Below are 16,377 nucleotides of genomic sequence, written 5' to 3' on the forward strand. Positions count from 1 at the left end.
TTTTTACCATTAACTTACCATCACAGCCATTTCTTGGCTGCCACCTTGGATTTCACATCTTTTTTCACCATAGCCTTTTTGAGGGCCGCACTCTTTTTTTTACAGCTTGGCTGTTTTGGATTAGATTATATAAACACTTACTGATATCCTGATCACCGAAAATCGTAACGGTTTGAGTACTAGAGAAAATCACTCCAACCAGACAACCAGGAAGTATAATATAACACTAGAACACCGCCTATGCTTGTGTGCATGAAAAATACAGTAGGCCTATGGCAACAGTTCTTGCAATGGGCAACACTTCAGTTCATACAGCTGAGATTCATGGCAGAACTTAGTCAGGCTGTAAGGAAATTGTCACCAGTACATAACTATCACATCGTGGGAAAAGCAATCAGCAACTATAAATGCTCTTGGAAAATAAATTTGTGATGACTAATTCGTGACAACTGCTAACTATGTATATAGCTAGTGCTCAGTTCCCAGATACCTCAACTCTCATGTACTATGCGTGACGCATGCTTTGGATTGTTGTCTCACACATGGTTTTCCATCTCGCGCATTGTGATTCCTGTAAAATTAAGCTCTCACTTAATTTAATTTCACTTCAGGCCTCTCAGATAAGCGCTAAACAGTCCTCTAATGGCTAAATGTGGAGAGGTATAACTGAAAACAGCCAAAGCAAGTAGAAAATTTTGCAATTTTTACAGGAATTTTCTATTAAGAGGAGACCTCACTCATACCTCACTCATAAGTAAACAAATCTCACTCATAAGTAAACAAATCTCACTCACTTTAACCTCAGGTCTCACTCCAGGAGCACTTTACAGGCTGAGGTCTCTGAGTGCCGTTTGTGTACCATATAGTACAATATTTTGACGGGAGAAATTTGACAGATGCAAGGCTTTGAAATATTTGACGGGGAAGATATTGACGGATTGACCAAAATCACACGCCCACGCACCATGTCTGAACATGAAACTTCAGCATTTGAAAATGGCGTCGTGCTTTAGTGTTGCCACAGTCACTAGAGGGTACCATGTGTACAATGAAATTTGGAATGCTAAACTTGACGAAGAATTGACATGCAAGAGAGAGGTGGGAAATTGGAATGATACATTTGCTGTGGCAATGAGAATGGACTCTGTAACAGTGGATCATGCATGTGCTATGGGTAATTTTGCCTATTTGTACAATATTTCTATGGTGAAGCAGAAATATCAAGTGCACAGTCACTGGAAACAAACAATATTTTCTGACTTAGCACAAGGAGGACTCTGGAATTACCTTACAATTAGCATAAGAGATCAAAGAGAGAGCAGCAAAACAGAAATGTTAATCAACAATTCACTTCGATTGATGAAAGAGAAATTAGTAATAGAGTTACAAAGTCCAGAGAAAGATAACAACGGTACCAGCAATGCTACCAAGTGCATCACCAGCACAAGCAAAGATGGCAGTGGAGGTAGCTGTAATACTTTAACAAGCCACGGTGCCAGCAGTAGTAGCACCAACAATACTGGCAGTAGTAACACCAACAATACAGGCAGTAGTTACGCCAACCTCAGCACCAGCGATAGTGGTAGTAGCACCACAAGCAGTGACACAAATGAAGCTATCATCAAAGTTATTGATTTGGAAACTGCAGACGTTGAATCTCCAAAAAAGAAGAAACCACTGTGTATTGATACCCATCTCATCATCATGGGTGAAAAGCTTACAGATATAGAGATCAGTCACTGTCAAAAAATGTTAAAGTTTCCTAAATTAAATGGATTAAGGTCAACCCTGCAACAAGATAAGCCATCCAATGAGCCCACAACTAATTGGGTTCACATTGTTCATTGTCCATCACGTGATCATTGGATTACAGCAACAACCATTAGCTGTAACAACGGAATGGTGTAGATATATGACTATGTTTTCTGAAACATTGATGAACCTACAAAACAGATTTTATACAAATCTTTTCCCAGTAACACTTGTACTCAAATCAAAGTTGTAGGAAGAACACAATAACACAAAAGCAAGTAGGAGAGAAAGTCTGTGGACTTTCCACCAGGACTGGATGAGGCTTCATCTTGCCAGGTGTTTTCTTCAGAACAAAATGATTTTATTTCCAATGACTGAATGTTTAGTGTATAACAACATGACTCTTATTTGTACGTATTGTTTACTATATAATTTTTACTTGTATACATATACAGTATGTAATTTTCAGTTGCTTGATATCTTATAATTACAAAATTTAATAGAAACACTCTTACCTTACCTGGAAAGCCCCATTTGACACATGGTTTGTAGTCTATTGACAATAAACAAAGTTTGGCTAAATAGTACAAGAAGATGCCCTACCCCATAAATTAATGTGCTAATATCAACTGCATAAGGGTAAACCAGACCCCAGGTAATGTAAGAGGAGTTATATTGTACCAGTGCAGGAGATTCATTGGTACTTTACTTATAATTCATGGTACACACCACATTAGTATTCTACATTCAGCTACACTAAATCCACTACCTTACATAATAATAATTATTGAACATGATAATTGTATCATTAAGTATGATAGTACTTAATAAGCAGGGATTGGTAAGAAATTATATAGCTTCGTAATTTTTTTGCACTTTAAAAAATAGCCTTGCAATAAGTTTTATCCAAAAAAACCACCTGGAATACATTATTACTGCTGTAATGATGCTGTACCTTGGTTAAACAGCGAAAAGTCAAATGTTTTGATGTACAGTGAGTTTTTAAAATTTTGAAATTCACCTGGATTTCATCTGCCTGCCTGCCTGCTGTAAGACCCAGTTGTGCTAGGTGTACGGCTCCAGAAATTTCACACAGCCAAGGTAATGACAGTGGATTCATGAATCTGTTGTTCCGATTACGTTCTGTCCACTACACCATGCTGTTTGCTTTCATCATTCATTTACTTCTAGAAGGATAATTAATAGTTGCGGCACACACCACAACCCAAACACGTACGTGATTTTAACGAAGTGTAAGTACATGTGCGCGTAAGATGAGGGTGAACGGGTGTAGTACCCAAGGAGTTGTCTCTAACATTTATTAATGCTGGGACCAGTGTAGAGAGGTAGCTAGCTAATAATTCCTTTGAGGGGCGGATCCTAGTCTCGCATGGCCATATCACTTTTTCTCAGCACGGCACTTATCAATTGTATTATAAGCGCCTGTTCAAAAAATGGTCTGGGAACAACTGAACTGACAACTCCTTCTGGCCTAATTTGTCAGTGCCACCTGGATTTACGTAAATCAGCATCAACAGCACCTGTCAGCCACATAGCAGTGGCGGATTTAGAAATTTCAGAGGGAGCTTCAGGCTGAGGAAGTTTCCCGGGAAGTTTTCAATAACTGTGATCCCAGACTGAGAAGTGTATAATATAGTCCAGCTGGGATGAATGTTAGCTACTAAGTTAGCTCATGCAGTTTTTGATAGCTCAGTGGCCATGGTCTATAGCACAGATAGTATAGGGGCATGAAGGGCCTAGCAATGAATCGGTAAAAGTCACCCCACAACATTGTTTCATTTGCAGGAAGTTTCAAGCAAAACAGTACTTGTACTCATTATAACGATAATTATTTTTAGAGAAGCTTAATGCACTTGAATGCCGTAATGGCATTTTCAGTGATTTGCTGAGTGATTTCAAAGGCAAAAGTATGTAGTTTAGTCAGTAGAAAAGTCCCAATATGCATAGCTCCTCATGGTTTTATCGCCTACACAAATTGTAAACAAATTTGTGGCGTAAGCTATTTTCAGAGGGGGTTTCAGCTGAAACCATTGCAATCCCCTGTATCTGCCACTGCACAGGAGTTACAACTTTGGGAGCAGGTGCACTAATTTTGGTACTGGGATGGAATATGCATGGGACCAGAGCACTCTTAAGATGTAAAGGTGTAGGGTAAACACCCCTATGAAACACCCATATGAAACACCCATACACCCTACAAGCTATAACGCCCTTACACCCTGCAGGGGTGCAAATGGGGGTGTCATTTTGGAATTTTTGAGGTGACATCCCTAAAGGTGTACTGGGAACACCCTTTTTTAGCAGTGTGTGTATCCATGCGTGTAGTTAGAGGAAAGACATGCTAATAAGAATCCGAGATGAGCCTCATGGACCAGTCTTTGTCCCATAACGGGGGCACCCTCCCATAACAGGGTCACACCAGCCCCTTACAAATAGAACAGTACTTACATTCAACACAAAATATTCCACATGTATCCAGATTAGCAACAAATATACCTAGGAGGCTAAGTGTGCCCATGGCATGGTGCTGCAAATGCAAGTTTTTATACAGAGCAAAGGCTGTTTGTTCACATACACCAACTACCTTGCAATAGAGTTCAGCTATAAACAAGTCACTCTGAAGAGAATTCAGTTACCTTATGTATAAGTCACCTTGTAGAGAGTTCAAGTTGCTCTGTAGTTCAGCTACAGTTCAGCTACAAACAAGTCACCCAGTAGAGAGTTCAGCTATATTACAATTCACCCTATCGAGAGTTCAGCTTTAGTACAGGAGAGAGTTCAGCTAATTCATCCTGTAGAGAGTTTGGCTACATAGGTAACAAATTACCCTGTTGAGAGTTCATTTATGATACAAGTCTCTTGTAGAGAGTTTAACTACAAACTAGTCATCCTGTAGAGTTCAGCTACACAGCTACGCATCCAGTAGAGAGTTAGACTAAATCTTCCTCAGCTACAAACAAGTCACCCTGTCGTGATTTCAGCAACCAGTAGAAAATTCAGCTACAAATAGAAACACCCTGTAGAGAGGTTACCAGTCATGCTGCTGAGAGTGTAGTTAGTCACAAGTCTCCCTGCATAGAGTTTAGTGATGCACATAACAATTCACATTGTACTGAGTTCTGATACATTATAGTCTCTAATAGCAAGGATACAATGCTTATAAACACCTAACAATACACTATCTCACCTAGTAAATGCATAGAACAATTTAATACATGAAAGAGGCATCCACGAAATACAGCAAATACATTCCAATGACTTAACAGTCATTTGAAATCAAATGACAGTAAGTTTGCATGCATTAGATCCACATCTCGATTAACCCAGCAGCCTATGACTCAGTCTATGGTGCCATCACAGTATAGGACTCACCTGCATTGGCCCAAGCAATATCTGAGTTAACAGTTAATATCAATGTTTGCAAAAGGTAGTGTGCTGCAAGAATCTTTTTCAAAGAGGTTTCATGGGTATTTGTTTCGATTTGAATTTCAATCATGTGAGTGCCTATTTCATTCATTGAATTGCTGTATGCATGTAATGGGCAAGATAGGCATATTGCTAAGTGTTGTATCCTTGCTAATAGAGACTGTTTTATTGATAAACCATGTATATGTTAAAGCATTACTACGAGTGTTATATGAAAAATAAAGTACAAGGCGTGCAACTGAATTGCTAATAAAATACAAGGCAAAGCCTGTAGGAATGTGATAACCAATTAAATCACACACACACACGTGATCCTACTTACAACCATTGCTAAGAATACACTATGATTATAATTAGCCTATAATACAATACTAAGATTATCCTACATCTCCCCCCCAACAAGTGTTTGTGGGAGGGTACAGTCACAAACGCTATAAGAAGTTAGTTCCAATCAGGGTCTTCAATAAGTCTTTTGGTAGGATTTTTAGTGCGGGAGGATCTGCGCAGAGGTGGCTGTGATGGCTCAGGTTCTCCTTGCATTGTAAGTAGTGTTTTGTCTGGGATTGACAGTGGAACACGGCGACGAAGAAAGAGGTGATTGCGAACTAACACTCTGCCCCCTTTAGTCTTAATGTAGTAGCGACGTCATGGGTTGATCTCAGTGACGATACCATAGATGTCCCAAGCTTTACTTTGGGGATTTTGGACAGCAACATGTGATCCAACGATGATGTCAGGCAGTGTGTGGGCATGTTGATTGTAGAATTTAGCAGATGATGCCAGATTATCTTGATGCTGTTGTTCTGACATTGCAAGAGGACGTTACCACTCTGGTGAAAATGCACGATGGTGAGCTGGTAGAATGTCTTGCACTGGATGCCCAAATAGTTTTTGTGCAGGAGATAGCCCATCTTTTCTGCTGGGAGTGTTTCTGTACTGCAACAGAGCTCTGCAGAATTTTTCATAATCCAGTGATCTCCCTGTCCAGCAAGTGCGTAGTAGCTTCTTCATAGATTTGACTGTAGCTTCAACTTTCCCATTGCTCTGGGGGTAGCGGGGTGAAGAGACAACGTGACGAAAGCCCCATCGACTAGCAAAGTCATTGAATTGTTTTGAGGTAAACTGGGGACCACCATCTGACCATACAACATCTGGGATGGCTGTGCGGCAGAAGGATTGACGGATAGTTATGATTATACTTGTTGAGATGTAGTACCATGGTCTAGAGATATCACAGCTGGCCAGTCTGTGAGACAGTCCACAATAACTAAGTATGTGCGCCCTGCATGTGAGCAGAGGTCTACAGCAATTTCTTGGAATGGTCTTGCTGGTTGTGGCTTTTGGATAATAGGCTCTTTAGGGTTGCTTGGAAGATGGTCTTGACATAGTTTACAGGAGAGGATTACATTGTCAATATCATTGTCTATTCCAGGCCAGTAAACTGAGAGGCGTGCTCTCTGCTTGGTTCTAATTGATCCTTGATGGGACTCATGAAGCTGAGTGAGAATTTCTGAGTGCAATTTAGTGGGTATGAGTAAGCGACACCCATATACTATTAAGTTATCACCAATGGTAAGGTGATCCCGGACTGACCAGTACCTCTTACATGAGTCAGGCAATTGTGAATGGTGTGAGGGGAATCCCTCAAGGATAAACTGTCGTAGTTGTTGATATTCAGGGTCTTCCTTGGCAGCCTTAAGCAATGTCTCAAGGTGAGGATTGGTTTGAGTAGAGGTGGTGAAGGCCCTAATCTCTGAGATTGACGGTTCTGGTTGATTGAAAGTGTCCACTTCAGCCAACATGTCACAGGGTGGTGGTTCTGACACTGGGTATCTGGACAATGCATCAGGTGCATTGTTGTTGCTGCCTTTGAGCCATATAGCAGTGAAGTTGTAACCCATTACTCGAGTGCATAGGCGTTGTAAACGGGGATTTTCGATTTCATCCAGCCTGTGGTTGTTCAAGATAAGAATCAGTGGGTTGTGGTCTGTAACAACTTGGAAGTGCTGCAGTCCAGCTAAGAATAGGTGACATCTCTGAATAGCCCAGCAGACTGCCAGCATTTCTAATTCTATGATGGCGTATCGAGACTCGGTGTCAGAGAGGAAGCGTGAACCGGCTTGAATGAGATTCCATTTACCATCAGGATTTTGCTGCTGTAATATAAATCCTAAACCATGGCGGCTGGCGTCTGTGCACAGCTTAGTGGGCTTGTGCAAGTCAAAGAAAGATAGAATTGGTGCAACTGTTAGGTGTATTTTTGCTGCTTGAAATGCTTGGTCATGAGTGGATGACCAAAGGAAGTCATTTTGTGCTCAGGAGGGGTCGGAGTGGAGTAAGCAATGGAGAGATAGTGTTAGTGGAAGCAGACAATTGGTTAGCTAGTCCGAAGAAGGATCGGAGATCAGTGCGATTGTTTGGTGTGGGAAAACTGGATATAGCTTCAGTGATGGCCTTGTCAATCTGGTAGCCATCACTGGAGATGCGAAAGCCCGCAAAGGTAACAGTGCTCTGGGAGAAGTGGCACTTGTCTGAGTTGAGAGCAATCTGTTTGTCGACACATCTTTGAAGAAATGCTCTGAAATGGGCAGCATGTTGTGTGGCATCGCTGTCATATATATATATCAATATCATCAACAATTCTTCAAAATCAACTAAGTCCTATGAATGCTTCTGCCATGCGTTGATCATAATGTTCAGAGATGGATGATATACCATAAGGGGCCCGAAGGTATTTGAACCTACCAAACGGAGTTATGAAGGTTGTCAAAAGTTGGCTTTGTGCATCTAATGGACACTGATGATATCCCTTTCTAGCATCTAAGACTGTAAAGAATTTCGCATTGCTTGCAGCCATGTCTGCTACAGCCTCTGCTGGGGAGCATGACTGGTATCTTTCTCATCTTACAAAGCGGTTCAAATGGGACAAGTCCACACACATACAGATAGAGTCACTGTTTTTTGGGGGGGTAACTACAATGGGGGCACACCAATCTGTCGGTTCAGTAACAGGGGCAATGATGTGCTGTTCCTGTAACAATTCTAGTTCTGCAGCTAACTTATCGCAATATGCGAAGGGTATAGATCAGGGAGATGTCACACAAAATGGTTTGGCATCACTTGTCAAGTGGATGTGGAATTGCTCACCATCCATAGCTCTAATAATGCCATCGAATACTCTGGGGAATTCGTTAATTATGGAGTCTTTGGTGAGCATGGAAGTGCCTGCATTTTTGATGTTGATAGGTGATTCATCAAGGGTTGTGGTACAGATAGCTTTAGTGGAAGCCGGTGGGTGTGGATAACAGTCTGGTAGTATGCCGAGGTTCTTGCAGGCTTTCCATGATATAAGGATTCCGCAAACATCTGGATAAATGTGTAGGTCATCGGATAATTCTGTGTTGCCGAGTTTAAGGCAGATGGGCAGTTTTCCCACAGGGTGCATTTCCGTACCATTAGCAGCTTTGGGGACTGTGGTGGATGGCAGGAGGTTATCAATGTGTTCATTCAGATGAGCTAGTATTTCTTCACCAGCTGCAGAGATGTCTGCCCCTGAGTCTGGCAAAACGATAGCGGCTGTAGCTCCGTTAAGCGAAGAGATATTGAGAGTACTCTTGGGGGCGGGATCAGTGGAAGTCACGTGACGGATGGTGGAAAGGAGTGACAGGGCATTGGCACCAGCTGGTGTTAGTGTGGTATCTGGCTGTGGCAGTTTGCTATGGCATACCTTAGCAAAATGACCCAATTTGCCGCAAATGTTACAAGACAGGCCAAAAGCAGGGCACCGTGAACGACCTCCAAAGTGAGGCTTGTTACCACATCCTGAACAGGTTGGTGGGTGACTGGAGGTTGCCTGGCTGAGTGGGTTTCTGCGGGATGGCGGTGGGTTTTTTAACTCTGCAACTGAGTCATGGTATCCGCTAGACATGCTTGCCCGCTGTCTCTTAGCTGCTTCTTGGGCTTGTAATACCTGCATAGCCCTGTCAAGGGTCAGGTCTTTCTCCTGCAAGAGATCTTCAACTGTGTCCCCGTCGAGGATACCTTCAATGATTTGATTGCGTATGTTCTTGCGTGTACAATCGTTCGAACAAAAGTTACATGTCTTGACCAGTTCGCAAAGCGCTAATACGAAGTCATCGAAGGTCTCTCCAGGCTGTTGATTACGTCTACAAAAGTTTCTACGCTCCACTGACTCATTAATGTGGCCATCTATATAATTTTGATGGCGCTTATGATTGCTGCAATGTCTGCTTTCTCAGTATCAGAAAGGCCGAGATTTTGAACAATGGAGAGAGTTTCTCTGGAAAAACACAGGTTTAGTGCTTGGACTTTCTTATCTGCACTTTCTTCTGACAGTCCCGAAAGACTCATGTACGATTCCCACTGAGCTTGCCATGCAGCAATGTCTGAACCGCAGTCTATTTGTATGTCTAACTTAGGTAAATCACCTTGTCTGAACACTTAGGGCATTCTTGGTGGTTGGGTGAACTTGGCAGATCGGTGCTAAGTGGAGAGAGAAGAATGGTAGAAGGAACAGTCACAATGTACGACAAAGTATCACCTTCTGTGGTGCCTCTAACCGGCACCAGGGAACCAGTTGAGTGGTTACAATAACCCAGTAGTGAGTTTGAAGGGTGATGACGACGGTTGCGTTGATGGCTACACGGGTCTGAAAACTGCTCGCAGCGCCATGTAGGAACGTGATAACCAATTAAATCACACACACACACGTGATCCTACTTACAACCATTGCTATGAATACTCTATGATTATAATTAGCCTATAATACAATAATAAGATTATCCTACAAAGCCAAGTGCTTTTTTAGCATCGAGGCCAAGTGCCGAGTGCCTTATTTTTCATATAGCACAAGCAAGGTAATGCTTCAAATGATTTATGGAACTTTCTAGTCGTGTAGCTTCACCATACACTAGGACTCGCAATTAACATGTGTTGCACGAATTATTAGCAGCCTGAATGCACACAAACTAGTTTAACAAAGTAATTCACACGTAGTTCACCATAGTTTGGCATGGTAGACATTCATCACATATTTTGGCAGATTTTACTCACATCCCACAATCGATTCTATTGTGGCACATGGTGAAGTATTTCCATGATATCTCCTGGACTTGTCCGTTTACATTAACAAACATAACAGCAATGTTACCTTCTCCCACCCATCATCGAAGCATTTAGGTATGTCTATAAAAGCAATCCAGTGGTAGAACTCGTATTGGCAGGGGTGATTGACCACTCAGCACGGCAAGGCTATCAGCCTTTACCATTCAGTGCGGCAAGGCTATCAGTTACTCAGTCAGTCATTAGAAAATTTGTTTGTATAAAATTTTTGAAAAATTCTGTAGCAACTTGTTGAAAGCGTTTCGGGTCAATCTGAAAGCTTGTTTGGGTTTAGTTTTACCTAACTAATATATACTGCTTCATCGTTGTCTGGGAAAATTGAGGCTGTTTTTAGGTGATATTATTTCGTGGGCCACTCCTACTCCTTTGTAGTCCCTACTATACAATACAATATATGATTAGATGGGTTGGTGAATACTTTTGAATAGCAAACAGGGATTTTTCAGACTTTTGACATAACTTGGGTGTATCAGACATTACTTAGTATACAGGGAGGCAGACCCTATTAGAGTCCTCGTACTATCACATCCCGACAAGTAAGGATGGAGATGCTGAATCATGGGCAGGCGCACACCTGCCACCTTGTATTCAGCCGTGCCTATACTCACACTTAACTCTGACACAGGATACTGTTCAGGCATATAGGGAAGTATTAGCACTGAAAGGCTCCTGCCAGACTGCATTAAGACTGGTAAATTTTGTTTTTTGGTAGGGTATACTCTGACAGTGGATACTTTTGCTGGCACACAGAGGGTAGCATTAACACTGACAGGCTCCTGCCAGACTGAACATAACACTGGTAGCACTGCTTCTGTGATTTTGGGTACCATTAGCACTAACAAGCTATTGCCAAAATTCACATCGCGTTGTTAGTACCCACTTATGTGAATATTTCTGACTCACATGACACCTACAGTGAATAGAAACTACACATGATGATAGAGTTAAAGTTCACATTCCTATGTAACCTACAGTGAATCAAAATAATGGATACACAAATTCTTATGGAGTTAATTAGCTAAAGGTATTAAATAGCGTTGTTTTATTTTCAAATTTTTTATGTGACCCCATTGCTGCTACAGCTGCATGCACATGTCTAGAGTTACTCATGCATGAGCTGTGGTTATTGCTTGCTGAACACACTAGGTAATGCCAACCAATCCTCCGCTCTTCTTACTATACATGTTGGGTTGCTCAAAGCCTTGACTGGGTGTCGATTCCTCAGGCAATGTAATTAACTTGCTTGTTTCCTACAATAACAAACTATACATATAAATACACAACCACATGTATTTAAAAAAAACATCAGATATAAGGTATGCTAGTATGCAATTGTGATTTCGTAAACTGGAGGCACGTTTGGTGACAGATAGAGCAACCCTTGTACAAACCAATGGGATGGGAGGAAGGGATTCTTCCTTTTGTCCTCTTTGTCTGTGGCATGATGGCTCACCTTAACAACTAATGAGCCATGCTGTTCACACTAGGAGGCATGTGTTGAACACTGCGCATGAGCAAATTCCACCCATTGCTCACTAACATTTCTAATTATACCTGCACAATTAATAGCTCCTACATTAACTTGGTTTAAATGTGCATGTAAACCTCATTTGTAACTAAGTTATGTAGTAGATTACAGTAATTATATAATATAACTAGTTACAGAACAAGGATTAATTAACTGTCCAAAATTTTAACAAGTTGAATAGTTATATACCTGTCAAGAAAAGCTCATTTATATAAAATTATAAAAAAATTTAATCCTTTGCATCTTGTTTCTCTTTCCTGTAGTAAAGAAAATCTAATCCAGAACAGTCAAACTGTAAAAAAAGTGTGTGGCCCTCAAAAAAGGCTATGGTGAAAAAAGATGTGAAATCCAAGGTGGCGGCCAAGAAATGGCTGTGATGGTAGGTTAATGGTAAAAATTTTAATAACGACAATTCAGATGAATTTGGTGCCGCTTGGTCTTGGTACAAAATTCACCTGAATTGTCATTATTAACATTTTTACCATTAACCTACCATCACAGCCATTTCTTGGCCGCCACCTATGATTTCAGATCTTTTTTCACCATAGCCTTTTTTGAGGGCCGCACACTTTTACAGCTTGGCTGTTTTGGATTTGATTTCACTTCTTTTTGTATTTGTATACCCCAAAGTCAGCCTATGGCCGGCTTTGGGGCTTTTTTAACCTATCGTTTTTTCTTTACCACAGGAAGAAGAAAAGATGAAGCAGATGTTAAATACTTTCTGAATTTATCAGTAAATGTACAAGTTATATATATCTAATCCAAAACAGCCAAGCTGTAAAAAGAGTGCGGCCCTGAGAAAGGCTATGGTGAAAAAAGATGTGAAATCCAAGGTGGCGGCCAAGAAATGGCTGTGATGGTAGGTTAATGGTAAAAATTTTAATAACAACAATTCAGGTGAATTTGGTGCTGCTTGGTCTTGGCACAAATTCACCTGAATTGTCATTATTAAAATTTTTACCATTAACCTACCATCACAGCCATTTCTTGGCCGCCACCTTGGATTTCACATCTTTTTTCACCACAGCCTTTTTTGAGGGCTGCACACTTTTTTTACAGCTTGGCTGTTTTGGATTAGATTTCACTTCTTTTTGTAATTGTATACCCCAAAGCCGGCCTAGGGCTTTTTAACCTATCATTTTTTTCTTTACTACAGGAAGAAGAAAAGATGAAGCATGGTGATTTCATTGTAGCTGACCTCTCTGCAAGGTGATCCTTCTAGCTGATCTCTCTACCGGATGACTTGTTTGTAGCTGAACTCTCTACAGGGTGATTTGTTTGTAGCTGAACTCTCTACAAGGTAACTTCTTCTAGCTGATCTTTCTACAGGGTGATTTTGTTTGTAGCTGAATTCTCTACAGGGCGATTTATTTGCAGCTGAACTCTCTACACGGTAGTTTCTTTGTAGCTGAACTCTCTACAGGGTGACTTGTTTGTAGCTGAACTCTCTACAGGGTGATTTGTTTGTAGCTGAACTCTCTACAAGGTAACTTCTTCTAGCTGATCTTTCTACAGGGTGGTTTGTTTGTAGCTGAATTCTCTACAGGGCGATTTGTTTGCAGCTGAACTCTCTACATGGTAGTTTCTTTATAGCTGAACTATCTACAATGTAACTTTTTCTAGCTGAACTCTCTACGGTGGCTTGTTTCTAGCTGATCTCTCCACAGGGTGACTTGTTTCTAGCTGAACTCTCTACAGGGTGATTTGTTTCTAGCTGAACTCTCTACAAGGTAACTTCTTCTAGCTGATCTTTTTACAGGGTAATTTGTTTGTAGCTGAATTCTCCACAGGGCGATTTGTTTGCAGCTGAACTCTCTACATGGTAGTTTCTTTGTAGCTGAACTCTCTACAATGTAACTTCATCTAGCTGAACTCTCTACAGGATGACTTGTTTCTAGCTGATCACTGTACAGGATGACTTGTTCCTAGCTGAACTCTCTACAGGTGATTTGTTTGCAGCTGAACTCTCTTACATGGTGGTTTCTTTGTAGCTGAATTCTCTACAAAGTGACTTCTTCTAGCTGATCTCTCTACAGGATGACTTGTTTCTAACTGAACTCTCTACAGTGTGATCTGTTCATAGCGGAACTTTCTACTGGATGATTTATTTGCAGCTAAACTCTTTGCATGATTGTTTCTTTGTAACTGAACTCTCTACAAGGTGACTTCTTCTAGCTGATCTCTCTACAGGATGACTTGTTTCTAATTGAACTCTCTACAGTGTGATCTGTTCATAGCGGAACTTTCTACTGGGTGATTTGTTTGCAGCTAAACGCTTTGCATGATTGTTTCTTTGTAACTGAACTCTCTACAAGGTAACTTCTTCTAGCTGATCTCTCTACAGGGCAATTTGTTTGTAGCTGAATTCTCTACAGGGTGATTTATTTGAGCTGAACTCTCTACATGATGGCTTCTTTGTAGCTGAACTCTCTATTAGGTACCTTCTTCTAGCTGATCTGACTACAGGGTGACTTGTTTGTAGCTGAATTCCCTACAGAATAACTTGCAATGTAATATACACTGAGTAAATTATAAATGCAGCTGAATGCTTTATTAGGGTGACTGTTCTATTAGAGTATCTCGATCTCGCATTTGCTGCACGTAGTTGCCTTTCGAATCATAACTCAGTGATCTGTAATCCGATTCTTCTGTACTACAGCAAGGACTTTCTATGATGATTATTCCAGCTACATACTGATTTTCAGTTCGTTGCTCTAAGCGGTTTGTCTGGTAGACACGAAAACTAATAGTTTTTTTATTCATAAAAATCGATCGCGTAATTTTGACACATGTTGGGTTTTGTGTCATATCTCCATGGTCTTTATCCCGATTCCTTTCAAACCACAAAAAAACACTCCTACGATGGTTGATCCATCTACATATCAATTTTCAACTGATTCCTCCAAGGGATTTATCCTGTAGGCGTGACAGACCTTCGACCTAATTTTACGCACATAATTGGTCATAGCTCCATGAATGTGCATTGGAATCCTACCAAAGTTGGTACGGAGATCCGCCTTAATCGGCCCGTTAAGTATGCCAAATTTCAGCCCAATCCGAGCACACATTCGTGTTTTATGGCGAATTTTGCGAAGTATGCGAAATGAAGAAGATGAAGAAGAAATAAACCAAAAAATTAAAACAAAATTTTGTTTGCTCGTATCTCGGAAATGGCTGGAGCGATTTTCTTTAAATTTGGTATGTAGACTCCCCTAACTGGGCGGCACGTCTCTAGCAAATTTGGTTCCAATCGGATAAGGGATCACATAGGTGTGAAAATTGCGTTTTCTTTCTTCATGTTAATGTTCTATACCATATGCGTATTTTGTACCATACGCGTATGGTACATACCATATGCGTATACGCGTACGGTACAACCATACGCGTATGGTACGGAAAATCGTACCATCTGAGTATAGCTAACCTGCATGGTATGCGTATAATATCAAGCAGAAGGTTTTTGCACTTCCGTACCTATTTACTACGCCTGATGGCACTCTGTTTTCATTTCTGTTCGGGGAGGGGGGAGGGGGGAGGGGCTAGTCTTTCTGTTCATTTCATTTCATTAAAGTATCTGACATTTCATCAAAGTATCTGACAGTTCCACAAAATACATGCAATAGAGCCATCACCCATATAATTATGATGGTTTATGTAAGCACCTGTGGATTATTTTCTTGATGTCTTCTGACTTTTGTACATATTGATTTATTGCCTCGTCCTGCTGTCTACTGCCTTATTTGTCATGGATTTCCATCTTGCATTTTTATAATAAATGACTTCATTTATCCACAGTGTAATTGATTTGAAAGTACACAAGCTGGTATACTGTATGCGTTCTTTAGAATATAGTTGAGTTAAAATGACCAGATTTGTGAAAAGGTACCTTTTCCACACATTTTACATACCAGCAAACAAAATGATGTAACAATTGACTCCTTACACTGATAAACTTGCTCTTAGTATCAAAATGCAGATAGATACTAGTAGCTACTGTACACCCATGGATAATTGCATGCAGGCATGCGCAATTATAAGGTATATATGTTCAAAAACTTATGAAACCCCAAATTTCAAATATGCATGCATGGGTCAAATTTTGTCTGTGAAAAAGGTACCTTTTTGCAAATCCAGTCACAAATTATCTAGCTGTTGCATAGCAACTGCACACACTGACAACGTGTGGTAAATGGTAAATTTTAATTTTTGTTTCTTCTTCCACACAGTACATTGTGGCTGCAATTGCTACACATATATTGCTTCTTATTGGATTCATGATCCATTGTTGATACAATGAAAATTCAAAAACTATAGGCCATTATTACAAATGCTACTCCTCCTTCATATCTATAATACAGTTAATGATGTAATGTAATGATGTGACATGATGTAATATAATGTAATTTATGCATACCTGTAACATTAATATTGTGTACTGTAGTTGTAACAGTTAGTTGTTATTGTGTTCTTTTAGTTATTGATTAATAATATTATATACAGTAGTCTGT

General features: G+C 40.5%; 1 protein-coding gene across 1 annotated transcript in view; it reads right to left on the reverse strand.

Annotated features, from left to right (window-relative positions):
- The window catches only part of LOC136255566 (uncharacterized), a 382,542-nt gene that overhangs the window by 210,534 nt on the left and 155,631 nt on the right, over positions 1 to 16,377 (reverse strand). The gene's annotated exons all lie outside the window — the stretch shown is intronic.

This window comes from Dysidea avara, chromosome 5, assembly GCF_963678975.1.
Source record: "Dysidea avara chromosome 5, odDysAvar1.4, whole genome shotgun sequence".
NCBI lineage: Eukaryota > Metazoa > Porifera > Demospongiae > Dictyoceratida > Dysideidae > Dysidea > Dysidea avara.